Raw genomic sequence first — 16,490 nt, forward strand, 5'->3', positions numbered from 1 at the left:
AGACATAAGAGATACAGCATTCAATCTCTGGATGCGAAGATCCCCTGAAGGAGAGCACGGTAACCCATTCCAGTATTCTGTTCATGGAGAATCCTATGAAGAGAGGAGCCTGACGGGCTATAATCCATGGGGTCATGAAGAGTGGGACACACTGAATGACTTAGCATGCACGCGATGAGGACACACTCCTTAATGCCCTGCAGTGACCTGAATGGGAAGGAAATCCCAAAGGGAGGGGATATATGCATATGAATGGCTTACTCATTTTGCTGTACAGTAGAAACTAACACAACATTGTAAAGAAACTATACTCCAATAAAAACTACTTTAAAGAAGAAAGAACTCAGTACTTAGTAAAGCCTTAACATTAGCATTTTTGCACACTACTGATTAAGAAGTGACTAGGCTTTTTTTTTTTTAATATTAAGGTCATCACAAATAATGCCTGAATCAATGTAAGCAAAAGGCTAAAAGGAAATAAAGCAGATATGTGTGGGTGGGAGAACAGATTTGGATTTAGAAGATCCAGGTTCTAAATGTCCAATAAGAGGGGAAGATAAACAAACAAAGGCACAGCCAGTCTATGAACTACATATGCAGCCATTTAAAATGCATGAAAATCGCTTCTTGGCCTTTTGGCTAAGATCAAGTGTAGTATCTGTTCTTATCAGTTTAAAATGAATGGGAAAGATCTATAAGGAAATGAGGAAATGCTTATGACAAGATGTTAAATAACAGGAAAACAGAACTGACACACAGACATATTACATTTAAGTAACAATCCCAACTGTATTTTTTTTAAGTGAAAATGAAAAGGCATAAGCCAAAATAGACACAGACACACACTTACTCAGTCATGTCCGACTCTTGCAACCCCGTGGACTCCTCTGGCTCCCCACCAGGCTCCTCTGTCCACGGGATTTTCTAGGCAAGAATAATGGAGTGGGTTGCCATTTCCTCCTCCAGGGGATCTTCCTAACCCAGGGGTTGAACCAGCATCTCCTGTGTCTCCTGCATTGCAGGTGGATTCTTTATCAGCTAAGCCATCAGGTTAGCCCCCAAAATAGACATCTATAAGCTTATGGATAGTTTTCTGCTTTACGATTTTCTGAATTTCCCAAATTTTCAATTTAAAGAATATTTTGTTGCATAGTAAAAATTTTTTATAATTTAAATTTTTTCTCTTTCATACTTTTCTCCATTTGCAGAGTTCCTTTGCAGTAAACTTATACAATAAAATATGTTAGTTTTTTAAAACAAGAAAACACACTTGTTGCCCAGAGGCAGATGGAATCCGACTACTGTTTGTAGTATGTCAAGACCCAAGGCAAAAAATACATTATGGTTTCTTAAAAGCTACCAACAACATAATTTTAATATATTTTAAAGTATAACTGTGTTGTGGAGGGTGGAATTAATCATTTACAAGGGCTCACTACTGCTTACCAAAGACATAGGCAGGTGAATTAGGGTGAACCTCAATGTATACTAGTCTGTTTTCAGTTACACTAGAGAAACTGAGGCAGGGGTGCTCTTTCTTTATCTTCCAAGAAGCTTATATGTTTCCTATGAATTTTTTTAGAATAAAAGTTATCTTTTTATTTGAGATTTTGGATTTGTGGCCCAGCTTCACTAGTTACTAGCTACATGACACAGGAGATAGACAAGGTGTGAAGCCTTTGAAAACTGCATTCCCCATCTCTAAAATTACGGATATATCTACTTCACTGGGGAAAGCTATGGCCAGCAAATAAAATAATGTGTGTTAAAGTACTTTATAAACTGTAAAGCCCAGTACAAACTTTAGTGAAAAGAACATAGGCTCAGATTAGGCAGCCTTGATTAACAGTAAGGGACACTTACTAGTGTGTGATATTTCAGCAAGGTATATAACCTCCCTGAGCTTCAGTTTTCTCACCTAGACATACTTCTTCATCTGTGACACCTGGAGCATTGCAAACACATAATACAGGAAAGTTGTAATTTTACTGTAGCCATTTCCTAGGAATAACTGAAACAGCTCTTCTACTTGGAAGGGCTGCCTCAGGAGGTAGAAGTAGGACTGCCTTCAAAAACAGTTCCTCAAAGCACCTTAACGGCAAAGAAGAACAAAGAACAGGGCAAGGTGTTTGGTCCCTCCCACACCCCAGAGCACTTTACATCCAAGCTCTGAAATATTATTAGGAAAGAGTTCAAGATAATCTAGATGTGCAGAAATATGAAAAAGGAACTGTGGAGGTTAATGTTATATGTCAATTTGACTGGCTCACAAGGTGCCCAGATACTTGGTCAAACATTGTTCTGGGTGTATCTGTGAGGGTGATTTTAGATGAGATTAACATTGGAATTGGTGAAGGAGGTGATGGGATGAATTGGGAGATTGGGATTCACATATATATACTTGATAGTGTGGTGCTTAGCTGCTTCAACTGTCGACCAACTCTGCGACTCCACGGACTGCAGCCCATCAGACTCCTCTGTCCGTGTGATTCTCCTGGCAAGAATACTGGAGTGTGTTGCCATGCCCTCCTCCAAGGGATCTTCCTCACCAGAGATTGAACCAGAGTCTCCTGCATTGCAGGTGGATTCTTCACTGCTGAGCCACGGGGGAAGCCCCACACTATTGATACAGTGTATAAAATAGACAACTAATGAGAATCTACTGATTAGCACAGGGAACTCTACTCAGTGCTCTGCTGTACCTAAATGGGAAGGAAATAAGAAGAGTAGATATGTGTATATGTATAACTGATACACTTTGTTGTATGGCAGAAACTAACACCAGGGCTTCCCAGGTGGTGCTAGTGGTAGCCAATGCAGGAGACATGAGATGTGGGTTCAATCCCTGCGTGGGAAAGATCCCTTGGAGGAGAGCATGGCAACCCACTCCAGCATTCTTGCCTGGAGAATCCCTTGGACAGAGGAGCCTGGTGCGCTACAGTCCATAGGGTTGCCAAGAGTCAGACGCAACTAAAGCGACTTAGCATGCACCTGTGTAGAAACTGGCATCACACTGTAAGGTAACTATGTGCTCAGTTCCTCAGTCATGTCCAACTCTGTGACTCCATGGACTTTAGCCCCCCGGCTCCTCTGTTCATGGGGTCTCCCAGGCAAAAATACTGGAATGGCTTGCCATTAAAATAAAAAAAAAAAAAAATGGAATTGGTGGACTGAGTAAAGTAGATTGCCTTCCCTGGTGTGGGTGGGTCTTATCCAATCAGTTGATGGCCTACATAGACAAAAACCTGAACTCTTGGGATTAAGATGGAATACCTCCTATCTGATTGCTGAGCTGGGACTATTTTGCCCCTGCTTTTGAACTCAAACTGAAACATCAGTTCTTTCTGAGCCTTAAGCCTGTTGGCCTTTAGACTGGAATACCACCTGGTCCCTCTGATTCTCAGGTCTTGAAACTCAGACTGAAACTTCACCATTAGCTCTCCTGGGTCTCCAGCTTGCTGCCTAACCCCACCAAGTGGGACTCCATAATCATGTGAGCTAATTCCCTATAATAAATCTCCATGTATATATAATCCTATTGGTTCTTGTTTCTCTGCAGCACCCTAATATAGGAATCTTCACCTTAACTAACAGAGGTTTGACAGCTTGGAGGACTCAAGAAACTACTGTGTCCCTAAATCACCAAGTCTCAGTAGCCTCGTCATATGGATAGATAGCAACTACTCAGTATGTGTCCAGCTGCCCACTGTGTCCCATCAATGCAAGCTGATAAATCATGGCCTTTCCCTTTTATCTGAGGATGGCAAATCAATACTTCCATTAGTATTATTACTCCCAAAGCACCTCTCCAAGAGTATCTGACATGTCCTCTCCCAAGCAGAGCCAGAAGGATGATGAATCTGCCTCTGAGATCCCATTGATCACAGCAGGAAGGGAGAGGATGAGAAGGAGAGGAAAAAAATGCAAGGAAGGGGTACAGGGGAAATAAAGAGTCTGAAAAGGTCAAAAAACACTGCTTAAAGTGTTAAGGGTGGACCCTGAATTTACACTTTGAACAAGTTCTCAGGTGATACTGATGTTACTTGTCCAGGAAACTCACTTGAAAACTACTGGTTTACACAATGGATGGATTCTTAGAAAGTAACATATATACACTGAGAATTCTTTTTCTTCTTATTTGGACAAGAAGGTATAAGTAAAGAGAGAAAAATCGCCTGCTACCTCACCAGCCACGACCCACTGGATTCCATAGAGACACACACACCCACACATGTACACTTCCCTCTTGAAAAAAAAAATCACACTATACATTTTTCTACACTCACCTCCTTCACTGAACACATCAGGAACCTCCCTCCATATAACTTCTACTAAATGCATAGAACGAGCATTTGTCTAGATTGATCACAATTGTGTGTGAAATCATCTTCAGTAACTTTATTGTTTTAATTAAACATGTTCAGTGTAAGAATCAAACACTAGAGGAAAATACAAAGAAAGGAAAACCCATCTTAATTCCCACCACTCCAGAGATAATCCTTGTTGATAAATTGATGTATATTTTCAATGCACATATTCCTTTATGCATTTATTTTATATAAATTGAATCATATAATCCATGCTATTTTGTAACCTGCTTTTTCCACTTACAGAAAATAAGTTTTGATACAGCAAATACAATCTCAAAAATCCTTGGGAAATATATTACACACTGGAATCACCTCTGAATTTTAAAAAAGTCCTCTTATGAAAAGAAACATTCTTCATAAAGTAAATTTTTGCCTACTCCTCATAAATCTACTTCATCATTGTTTAAAGTGTGTATGTGTGTGTGTGTGTGTGAATTCCATATTTCATTTACCAGGTCTGCTTTAGGAAGAGTTCACCTGCATTAAGGATTAGCCTTTTGCAGTAAGTCAGAATCCATAGTGTAAGTCCCTGTTCACAACACGATGGTCAGAAACTCTGAGCATCTAAAGTTTCTGGAGTAAATTCTGGATTTTCTCTAGTATCTAGGACTAAAGACACTGATCTCTGATCTCATTTGAGTTTCACCAGTGTTCTGGTTCTAAAATGAGTCACTGGCTAAAGGTCTAGTAAGCAAAAGGCGGAAGTGGGCAGACTGGGGGTGGGGCCTTGATACCATCGATATAGCTCAGAGAGCACACCCATGTCCCAACACCCATGCAGGGGGGCCTTCACAAGAACCAAGCATTCCTTTGCATCACATAACATCACTACACTTTTTTATTTGACATCTTTTGGTTAATTTGTCCTCAGTTTCCAGATAACCCTTGATGTGAGATTCATTGAGATCATGCACAAAATGCACTGAGCCCAGTGCCCAGCATGTAGCAGGCACTCAGTAAGCATCAGTGTCACTGAAAAGGGTCTCCCACTTTGGGCCTGCCTTCCCTCACTGGGCCAGACCACACCTGCATTCTGCAGACATTAAGGGATGGACAATTTAGGACACCAAGACCCTTAAAGATGAGTTTCCAAAGGATGGGAATGCCCAGTTCCCCATCAAATCTAAAGCCTAACAAAGCCCAGATGTTACTCACACAGAATGCGGCTCTCTGCCTAAAGAGCGAAATCACCACCATCACAGCAAACATGACCTTCAGAGCAGACCTAGCTGACCTAGGACATAGGAGGACAACACACAGCTTCACCCATAGCATAAAGCTGGCCATACTGGCAAAGGGATCAGATCAGATCAGATCAGTCGCTCAGTTGTGTCAAACTCTTTGCGACCCCATGAATCGCAGCACGCCAGGCCTCCCTGTCCATCACCAACTCCCGGAGTTCACTGAGACTCACGTCCGTTGAGTCAGCGATGCCATCCAGCCATCTCATCTTCTGTCGTCCTCTTCTCCTCCTGCCCCCAATCCCTCCCAGCATCAGAGTCTTTTCCAATGAGTCAACTCTTCGCATGAGGTGGCCAAAGTACTGGAGTTTCAGCTTTAGCATCATTCCTTCCAAAGGGAGGGAGCCTTCAAAACCCTCATATTCCTTTGCCCCGGAAGAAACTGGGCACCATAGTAAGGTCTAATCACATCCTCCTTTTTCCTAGTTTGTAATACAAAAACACAATGTAGCCCTAATGTATTTATAGAAGGCAAGGAAATAAAGATTCAAATAAAGGGAGAGGGGGACCACAAGAGGGATGTATCCATGTGTCTCATTCTAAAAAGGGATCAATTAGCTCAGCAGTCCATGCTAAATACTACTTGTCACATTCTGTTAATTCCATCTGATGCCATGCAGAGGGGAAAAAATCATTGCATGGATGTGCCAGGCATCTCAAGCTTCATTAAAGCAATTTTTCCCAGGAGTCTCCTATAACAGCATGGAAAGCACTTAGTACAGTACCTGGAATGTCATAAGTAATCAATAAATATAAACTAGTAAAAGCAGCAGCAGCAAGAATGACTTGCCTAGAGCATCCACTTAGCTAGTTGGAACACTGCTCAGCTAGAATCCAAGTCTTCTCACAGTTAAATGAGAGCTCCTCCCGTGAACCCTCCCTCACTATTCCTTCAGAGCCTGAGACTTGGCCCTTATGTCTCCAGTCTTCCAAGTTCTCCAGCCGACCTTGGATTTGTTCTCTCCAACATCTCTCGAATCTAGGATGATAGAGATATCCCAGCTAAAGAACTAAACTTCACAGGTCTGACACTGACACAACCTATGGAATTCAGTTCTCAAAGCTGAGGATACACATGGGCTTTCCAGAGTCTGGCACAAAGACCCCTCATCACGGTCCGGGTCCATCCCAACCCTGTAAGACACAAAAGAGAAAAGTCAGGTCAACCCAGAGCTGCCGCTTCCCTAGACCACGTCTAGTTCTGGCACTTGTGAGTCCTAACCACCTGGGGGATGTGCTTCACAGACAGTATTAGTCATTCAGTTGTGCCTGATTCTGTGACCCCATGGACTATAGCCTGCCAGGCTCCTCTGTCCATGAAATTCTCCAGCCAAGAATACTGGAGTGGGTAGCCATTCACTTCTCCAGGGGATCTTCCCAACTCAGGGACTGAACCCGGGCCTCCTGTATTGCAGACAGATTCTTTACCATCTGAGTACCAGGGAAGCCCACTTCTCAGACATGCATATCATTAAACATGGTAGCTGGGCTTTCCTGCCTTCTGGTCCTCCCACACGCTCTTCCCCTGCCTGGAAAACTCTTCCCTTTCTCCACCAATTCATCCTCAGGTTCTCACCTTCAATGTCACTGCCTCAGAGAGACCATCTCTGGCAGAAACTGCTAATTGTTTACCCTACATCTCTTCTCCCCTCCTTCTGAATAATAGGATCTCCAAGGTTATAACAGAGCCCCTAAGGGCACATGACATCTGGCATATGACTTCCTTTCCCAGCCTCACGTGATTAAGCCTTGGATAAGAGCAGAAATGAAGAGCGTTCCAGGGCCCCCTCCGTCTCTTAGTGTTGGACTATAGACAGGGTGGAGAATCACCATGGACCATGCAGATGAGGACAGCGTCCCTCTCTGGGGAAAGGCAGGGAACACACCAGGAGATCCCTGAAACTGTGGGCTTCCGTACAAGGCCCAGACTGCTTACACCTCTGCTACTGTATGAATGAGAATTCAACATCTACCTTGCTTGCTAAGTCGCTTCAGTCGAGTCTGAGTCTTTGCAACCACATGGACTGTAGCCCACCAGGCCCCTCTGCCCATGGGATTTTCCAGGCACGAATTCGGGAGTGGGTTGCCATTTCCTCCCTCATGGGATCTTCCCAACCCAAGGATCAAACTTGTGTCTCTTTCTTTTTTTTTTTATTTTTAAACTTTACAATATTGTATTAGTTTTGCCAAATATCGAAATGAATCCACCACAGGTATACATGTGTTCCCCATCCTGAACCCTCCTCCCCCCTCCCTCCCCATACCATCCCTCTGGGTCGTCCCAGTGCACCAGCCCCAAGCATCCAGTATCGTGCATCGAACCTGGACTGGCAACTTGTTTCATATATGATATTATACATGTTTCAATGCCATTCTCCCAAATCTTCCCACCCTCTCCCTCTCCAACAGAGTCCATAAGACTGTTCTATACATCAGTGTCTCTTTTGCTGTCTCGTACACAGGGTTATTGTTACCATCTTTCTAAATTCCATATATATGCGTTAGTATACTGTATTGGTGTTTTTCTTTCTGACTTACTTCACTCTGTATAATAGGTTCCAGTTTCATCCACCTCATTAGAACTGATTCAAATGTACTCTTTTTAATGGCTGAGTAATACTCCATTGTGTATATGTACCATATTCCTGCACTGGCAGGCAAGTTCTTTGCCACTAGCACCATCTGGGAAGCCCCTTCTACCTGGCTTAAGCCACTATTATTTGAGGATCTCTGTTGGAACACTTGAATGTTATAGTTTTCCAAATACCTCTTCCTTAACCCCTAGTAACTCCTGCTAGTCTCTGTCGTAAGATTTGGCTCTTTCCCTTCATAGTATTTACCAAAACTGACTAACTACAAAACTTTTTGTATGGCAATTTAATTTAAAATTTAAGCAATATTTATCTCCCCAACAAGATTATGTTCACCACAGTGGCAGACCTCATGCTAGGGTTTTTTAAAGTATATGTAATAGTTTTATTGAGATACAATCCACATATCATACTATCTTCCTATTTAAAGTGTACAACTTGGTTTTTAGTATATTGAGTTATGTAACTATCAACATAATCAATTTTAAAATATTCTCTTCAAACAATCCAAATGGATTGTTTCTACTCTTCACCTATTATGAATAATACTTCTGTGAACATCTGTGTAAAAGCATATGTGTAGACCTATATTTCCATTTCTCTTGGGTATACCCCTAGGAATAGAATTGCCGGGTCATTCGGTAACTCTATTCCAGACTGTTTTCCAGTGTCGTTGCACCATTTTACAACACTACCAACAGCGTGTGAGGGCTTAAATTTCTCCACATCCTCCACCAAGACTTGTCATTATCTTTCTTTTGATTATAGCCATGCTACTGGGTGTGAAGTGATATCTCATTGTGGTTTTGATTTGCATTTGCCTGATGACTAATGATGTGGAGCCTCTTTTCATGTGTTTACTGGCCATCTGCATGCCTTCTTTGGAGAAAAGTCTTTTCAGATCCTTTACCAAGTTCTTAATTTGGCTGTTTTTCTTTTTATTACTGAGTTGTAAGAGTGCTTTATATGTTCTGGATACAAGTCCCATGCATATAATTTGTAAATATTTTCTCCACTCTATGGGTTCTTTCAACTTTTTTGACGCATGTGCGTCTGTTTTCCATAACATTATTTCCAGCTTCAAGCATAATGTATAGTTCATGTACGCACTGCAGTGATTTGGGAGAAAGGAAAGAAAGGGAGGAAGGGAGGAACTTTTAGAGACCATGTGGTTTAATGTCCCTGTTTTACAGATGGGGAAACTGAAAGCCTTGAGACATTAAGATGCTGCACAATGAGATAACAAAAACAAGGAGCTAGAAGTTAGACCTGGGTTCTATTCCCAGCTTGTGAGAACTAAGCAGGTCACATAATCTCTCTGCACATCAGAGAACTCCTCCTTCCAAGCAGGTACCGGAAGGAACAAAGTGAACGAATGCCTAAGAAAGCACTGCTTGAACATGAGTTATAACTCTTGAGACCCAAGATCAAATCGCTAAATCAGTCAAGTCAGAAAAAGGTGGAAGATGGCCCGATTTCTGGTCCAGGGTGCATGCTGGGGCATTATAATGCATTCTTCAGATTGTTGCTGATTCCCGTCATTAACTGGGGTATCTTCTGGTTCAACATAGGGAAGTCTCTATCCAGAATCACTCAAATTCTGAGTCTTTCTACTCACTGAGCGTCCCAGACAAGATGTGATGCTTCTACTAAGTATAGTCCCTGAGCAAGGATTGTGTCTCATTCACTGAGGAATCCTCAGTACCAAATACTGCGCCAGGCACATGGCAGATGCACAGAAGCACTGTTTAGTGAATGAGCAGCTGAATGAACGAATGAGCACATGTAGCATGAACCTCTGTCCCACAACCTTAATGAAGCAGATGGGGATGAATTTTTATGGGGTAGAAGGATTCTGAGGTAGTATCTGGGCATAGCTAGGAGCTGTAAAGCACAATAATTGGTAGCATGCTCTGGTGTTTGGTGACCAGGTTCTAATCCCAGCTCTGCCACTGGCCAGCTTGGAGACCCGGGGCACATTACTGACCACTCTGGGACTGTTTCCTCATCTGACTAGGAGGATAATAGACCCACCTCACTGAGTTGTTGTGGGAGTAAGCAACATGATGTAGAACACAGGGCTTGACTTGCAGTAAATACTCAAGTAATATGAGCTTTCCATCAGAATCAGGAATGAATGATGTGACAGATGAACCAAGTCTGCCACGAGTGCAAAGAGGGAAAGAGGCAGCCACATATTTTGATCTCTACTTAAATGTACATCTGTTTATATCTATCACCCATGCCTTCCACTCCTGTTCCATGCCAGGCTTCATGCTCTGCTCATCCATGGCCCTAAGCCAAGGCTCCAGGCATTTTTCATTCTGGTTGGATCCACACAATTTGGTGATTACTATATAAACACCATGCATTGCTCACACTGCAGCATCCGTTCTGCTTACTGTAAACAATCCACTTGGCACTCACTTCCCCCGGGGGGTGTGGAAAGCCTTCTCTACCATCCTCAACTCAACCTGTCACACTTAAAATTCAATGTCATGCACAATGCAAATACCCAGATTTGAGAAGCTCCACTGATTCACTGCTTCAGTAAATCTCACTTCCTCCCTTTTTTATGAAGGAAAACCAAGAACATGGAAGGGGAAAGGGGGATACCCTTACTGCAAAAAGCTCCAACTTAAATGACTCTGAGATATAAGAGCAACACTGGAATCTAACGGGAGGTGCGGAGGCACACAACGTGAAAACCACCGAGCACCAACCAACTGCTTGCCAGACCCACACAAGGCACTTCACATGCAAATGGGTAGGAAGCAGATACTGTTGCCTTCTCCACTTTACAAAAAAAAAAAAAAAAGAAGAACTTGAGGAGGGAGAGGAAGAGAAAGGGAAAGAGGATAAAGGCTAAGCTGCTAAAACCCTCACCCTAGTACACACACACACAACAACAATTGTAACCATTCTGCCCCACTGGCTGCCTCTTGGAAAAGGTTCCTTCCCTAAAGCAACGTAAAGATTAGGTAAGGTGGTGATGTATATAGATAAAAAATAAGTAACTGTAGAAGTGAAGTGAAGTCACTCAGTCGTGTCCAACTCGTTGCGACCCCATGGACTGTAGCCTATCAGGCTCCTCCGTCCATGGGATTTTCCAGGCAAGAGTGCTGGAGTGGATTGCCATTTCCTTCTCCAGGGGATCTTCCCGACCCAGGAATCGAACCCGGGTCTCCTGCACTGCAGGCAGATGCTTTACTGTCTGAGCCACCAGGGAAGCCCTAACTGTAGAAGGCAATATGTAATATATGCTAAGATAGGCTCATGGATATATTGCACAACATGGGTAATACAGCTAATATTTTGTAATAACTGTAAATGGAAAGCAGTCTTTAAAAATGTATAAAATTTAAAAATTTTTAATTAAAATTTTTTAAAAAATAGGAAGTCCCTGACAGTTCTGTTGTTGGCACTCCACGTGGCCACTGCAGGGCGCACAGGTTCATTCCTAGTCAGGGAACTAAGATCCTGCATGCTGTGTGGAGCAGCCAAAAGGAAAAAAAAAAAGAAGAAGAAATGTATATGCTAATCCTGGCACCAACAAGAAGGACCTTGAGCTGGTAGAAAGAAGCCCTCACAATAGGAGCGGTTCCCAGGAAGGCTCCCCTCACAATCGACCTTGTGTCCATAAATGGAACCCAGTACCTGGGCTAGACCTTGGCTTACCTGCCTCCTCTTTCTTTCTCACCCTCCCTTCCAACTTTCTGCAAAACCTGTGAGTTCCACCTTCAGAGCACACAGGAGCCTTGCCTCTCTCTCTCTCACCCACACCATCACCTCCCACTGAGGACCTGGCAACAGCCTCCTCGCTGGGCCCCCGATTCCACTCCTGCCCCTGCTGCCCATCCTCCAAACGGTGGCTGGGAAGAGCCACTCCAAAGGCAAACCAGCTCAGCCACTGCCCTGCATAAAGCTTCCAAATTCTCTCAAAGCAACACCCAGTCCCCCTAGCACAGTGTATAAGGCCTGTGTGATCTGGTCCCTGTCCCATCTCCAGCCTCATCTCCCGCCATCTTTCCCTCACTCATCCATTCCTCCCCACCTGGCCTCCTTGCTGTTTCCAGTTCCTTCATGCTGCTGCCTTTTCCTGGGATGTTCTTCCCTCTTCTTCCAGAGTCTTCTTAAGTGTCACCTTGTCTGAGTCACCAGAACACCTCCCCTCACCTAAAAACAAAACCATACACACACCCACACTCACCCCCCAAGGACTCTAGGTCTATGCCTGCTCTTTTTTTCTTTACAGAATTTCTTACTATTTGAAAGTTACAGCTACTTATTTGTCTATTGCCTGCCCCACAAGAATGAAAGTTCCAGGAGGAGAGGCACCTCGACCAGAATAATGCCTGACAAGGAGCAGGTCAGTTCTCTACCTTTTTTTTCATGATCATCTCTCAAAAGAGCCTTTTTAGAGATTTTTCCTAATCATCTCCACTATGAAATTTTAATACCATAGATAAGTCATATATCTGTTCATGTACTATACGTATATCTGTGCTTTATATACAAAAGGAATGAAGCTGTTCACCTCCCACAGACCAATTTTTGTGCCTTTGGTGGGTGATAGTTCCCCTGTTGGGAATGCAGAGAACAGGTACTTGCTAAATATTTGTAGAACAGATAAATCGCCTGAGGTGGACAGCAGGCTGAAAGACAGACATTATTCAAGGTATCAAGTTCAGGTCAGGAAATTCCCAGCGACCTCCCCACCCAACCCTCCAATCTGCAAAGTGAGTACATCCTGTCAAGTGGTGTCTGGTGACCATGTGGTATTTTTCTAATTCAGGTTTTCAGCTGTTTAAAAAAAAAAACACACAAAAAAAACCCTAATCTTATTTTGCATCCCAACTCTTACCATTATTTTGGATGCTTAAATTCACTATTCCTTCACCTCAACCCCAGGCATGCTTTAAAACCCAGATAAGCGCCACCTACCCCCAATTCATGCACAATACATTCTTCATCCATAAACCTTCACTGGTTTCTATGTTAGCCAGACTCTGGAGATGAAAAGACAATTATGATCCAAATCCTGCCCTCTGGCAGCTTTATGCGTGTGAGGGTAGGCAAGATGTTTAGTATAATACAACATACCAAGTGCTCCCAGACGAGGAGGGACAAAGTGCTTTGAAAGGACAGTGGAATCTCTCCATCTACATCCAGCTATCCATTCGTCCATCACTCATTCACAGAGCACCTGCTATGTCATGATCTGGAGCACGATGCTAGGGGTTCAGCAGGGAACAAGACGAGCATGGTTGCTGCTCTGGTCTTCCTGGAGATGACCAAACAACAGGAGAGACTGAGGTCTTACTGATAATCTCACAAAACAAGTGAGCTCAAGTGTGAGAAACACTATCAGTGGAAAAGTAGACGATCCTATCAAGTACCTGGTAGTTAGGAAAAAGTGACATTTAAGGAGAAATCCTGAAGGATGAATAGGCTGTGTTCGGGAGTCCAGGCAGAGGGAACAGAATGTTCTGACACTGTAAGACAGGACAGGAGTAGGCACACAAGTGGGGACTGAGAGGGACCCCTCTCCTGGGGAGGGTACTGAGACCAGGGATGATAAGGTCATCCCAGAGGTGACGGAGGCCCAGGCAGCCAAGATCCAGTTTGTATCACCCTTTCTTAGGAATTAGGGAAAAACAGAAGCAGCATAGAAATGATGTGATCCTGACTGCATTTTTTAAAACATTCTGGCCAGATGCGATGAACAAGTGGAGGAAGGGCAAGAAATAGTCCTGTTTAGCCATCATCTGATCATGCAATGATCCTGTGGGTTCTTGTATCCATCAATGCATGTTTGTGAGACCGAAATTCTCAAAAATAGGTGTCTATTGCACATGATATACAATTCGAAAACATTTCTTGGGTAATTATTCTGTGATAACAAACTCTATGTCTTTCTTATAACGAACAACTCCTTGCCTCTGCCCTCTGAAAGATTCCCTCCTGTCCCCAACTGTCCCGCACCCTCTGCCACTGTTACATTCTGGTTCTGAAGACCACCACACCTTTCAGATAACCTCCTCACAAGCTCTCTGAACATACACTGCATCGCCCGGACAGGGGACATCGGAGTCAGCCAGACCCTTCAACCTCTGGTTCTTCAGAGCCTGTATCACCAGTGAGGCAGGAGTTCACACCTGCGCTGCTGAAGAAGGCCAGAGTGAACTTCAACTACACAGCTAGAACCATTTCCCAGCCGAAATGGAGAACAGGACAGAGCAACTCAGCAAAGTAATTGCCTGCTATTTACCAGGACGTACTCTGCGCTGTGAGATAGTTTATCAACTTCATGAGATCTGCAGTCAGAACACACTGAAACAAAAGAAAAATATGAAGGCCTTTTAACCACTGACTGCATTTATCAACACTCCTGTTCTACCCATTATTAGCACTTCCCCAGGACAGAACCAAGGGGAAAAATCTGAAGTTGTATGAAATCAATAAAAACCTGAATTCTCCAGGTACACAAGACAGAATTCTGTTGTATAACTCTGTTGGGTAAATGTATGCAATTTATCCTGTGGAAGGAAACCCACACCTGACCTGGTCTTGATGTGTTATGCTAGATGAACTATTCATTTCTGTTTCCAAGAATTCATGCCCTTCTCCATCATGCATTTCCCCTACTCTTTGAGGGAAAAATTAAAACTAACCCAAATGTTGTCATAAATATGATCTTGCCCCCCAAAATTACCACCATGGCACCCTGCTCTGGCTATATACAGTTAGAATATAGGAATGAGTGTCTAGCATGTGAGACTTTGAGGAGAGCTACTAACTAATCTAGTATAACTTTGCAAACCTAAAATCCTTTCAAATTTAAATGAATCCTGGTCTTCCAGTCGTTTCCAAAAGGTTTAAAGGAGAGGCATCCAAATTGCTTTATATGTTCTCCACTAAAAAAATATCCCTTACATAGCACTTAATTTTTTTTAAAACAGTCTGCATAATTGTCCTGTTTAGGTCTCCACACACAGCCTTAGAAGGAAAGCTGGAGCAGACATGGCCATAGTAAAGAAATAGGGTCAACAAATCTTTGCCAGGAAGAAACTGCAGGGTTATTCTCCAGGGTTAAACTTCGTCAGCCCTTTGTATAAAACAAAATCCTCTTATAAACAGGTGGCAAGTTCTTGTGAACGGAAGACTTAATAAAACACAACTCACAAAACAACTGATTGTGGCCAATGTATGGGAAGGGGGTCAAGGAGGCACCTCGAGGCTCTGGGGCCCAGTGGGCCAGGAATTAGACAGAGATTACTGCATAATAGGCCTAAATCTGCAGAAACTGATGGCTGGATTCACTCAGCAGAAGCCAGCAATACCGCTCTCTCTGGTAGTCCAGCTTATCCACTTCAAAGGAAATTGTTTCCTATTAAGGAGGGGGAGGTGATGGGGGAGGGGGGTTCCAAGTTTCCTGTCCTGTTTCCAATGGCCTTGACCGGCTCTCCCTCTGTGCATAGCCTCTGCCATATCCAGGGTCCATGCCTTTGTGGTTACTAAGGTTCCAGTTTCTGGGGATTTCTCTGACTCTCTCCCACTTCCCCAGGCTAGCATGCTCACCTGCAGAAACACAAATTTCCAGGGCATTAAACTCTGTGGATGCACGAAATGTAGAATTTGACCTGCCAGGGGTACTCCCTGCCCCTGGCACAATGTCTGGTTCACAGAGGATACTCAAATAAATGATAACTATAACAATTACCATAACAGCTAAGATATATTAAGTGCTTATTATGTGCCACGGGGCTAAATGAAATATTTTACGTAAAATTCACAGCAAAGCTGTGAGGTAGGTTCTATCATCAATGTCATTTTAAAGATGGGAAAAAGTTCAAATGACTTACCAAAGGCCACACAGTCAGCAAGTTAAGGAATTGGGATTTCAACCTAATCATTCTGATTCTTGAACCCAGGTCCCCTACAGCCCAGTTGCTCAGGCTAAGTGAATTAACCAAGTTTCACCAAAGCCAGCAAACTAAAGAGCCCCACCTGGCCTACACACTCCAGCTCGAGCCAGAGCAGTCCTCTCCTCTTCAAACCATTCCTGGTTTCACTAGAGGAAGTGAGCCTTTTAGACAAGGGTAGAAACAGCTCACACCCACCACGTCAGCCAGATTTTCTTAAGACACTAGAAATAATCATCCCCATGAAAGGGGTTCTTGGATAAGCTTCATAGCAAACATGGTTTTACAAAAGGGAAAAAAAGCCCTCTGGGTGACAAAGTCACATGAATGGGTGAACGACAAGTCTTCCATCCAGCCCTCTCT

At 43.3% G+C, this 16,490-nt stretch overlaps 1 pseudogene; it reads left to right on the top strand.

Annotated features, from left to right (window-relative positions):
• The first annotated feature begins 619 nt into the window (after positions 1–619).
• LOC113896762 lies at positions 620–786 on the top strand (annotated as a pseudogene).
• The last annotated feature ends 15,704 nt before the right edge of the window (positions 787–16,490 follow it).

Source organism: Bos indicus x Bos taurus, chromosome 7 (assembly GCF_003369695.1).
Source record: "Bos indicus x Bos taurus breed Angus x Brahman F1 hybrid chromosome 7, Bos_hybrid_MaternalHap_v2.0, whole genome shotgun sequence".
Lineage (NCBI taxonomy): Eukaryota > Metazoa > Chordata > Mammalia > Artiodactyla > Bovidae > Bos > Bos indicus x Bos taurus.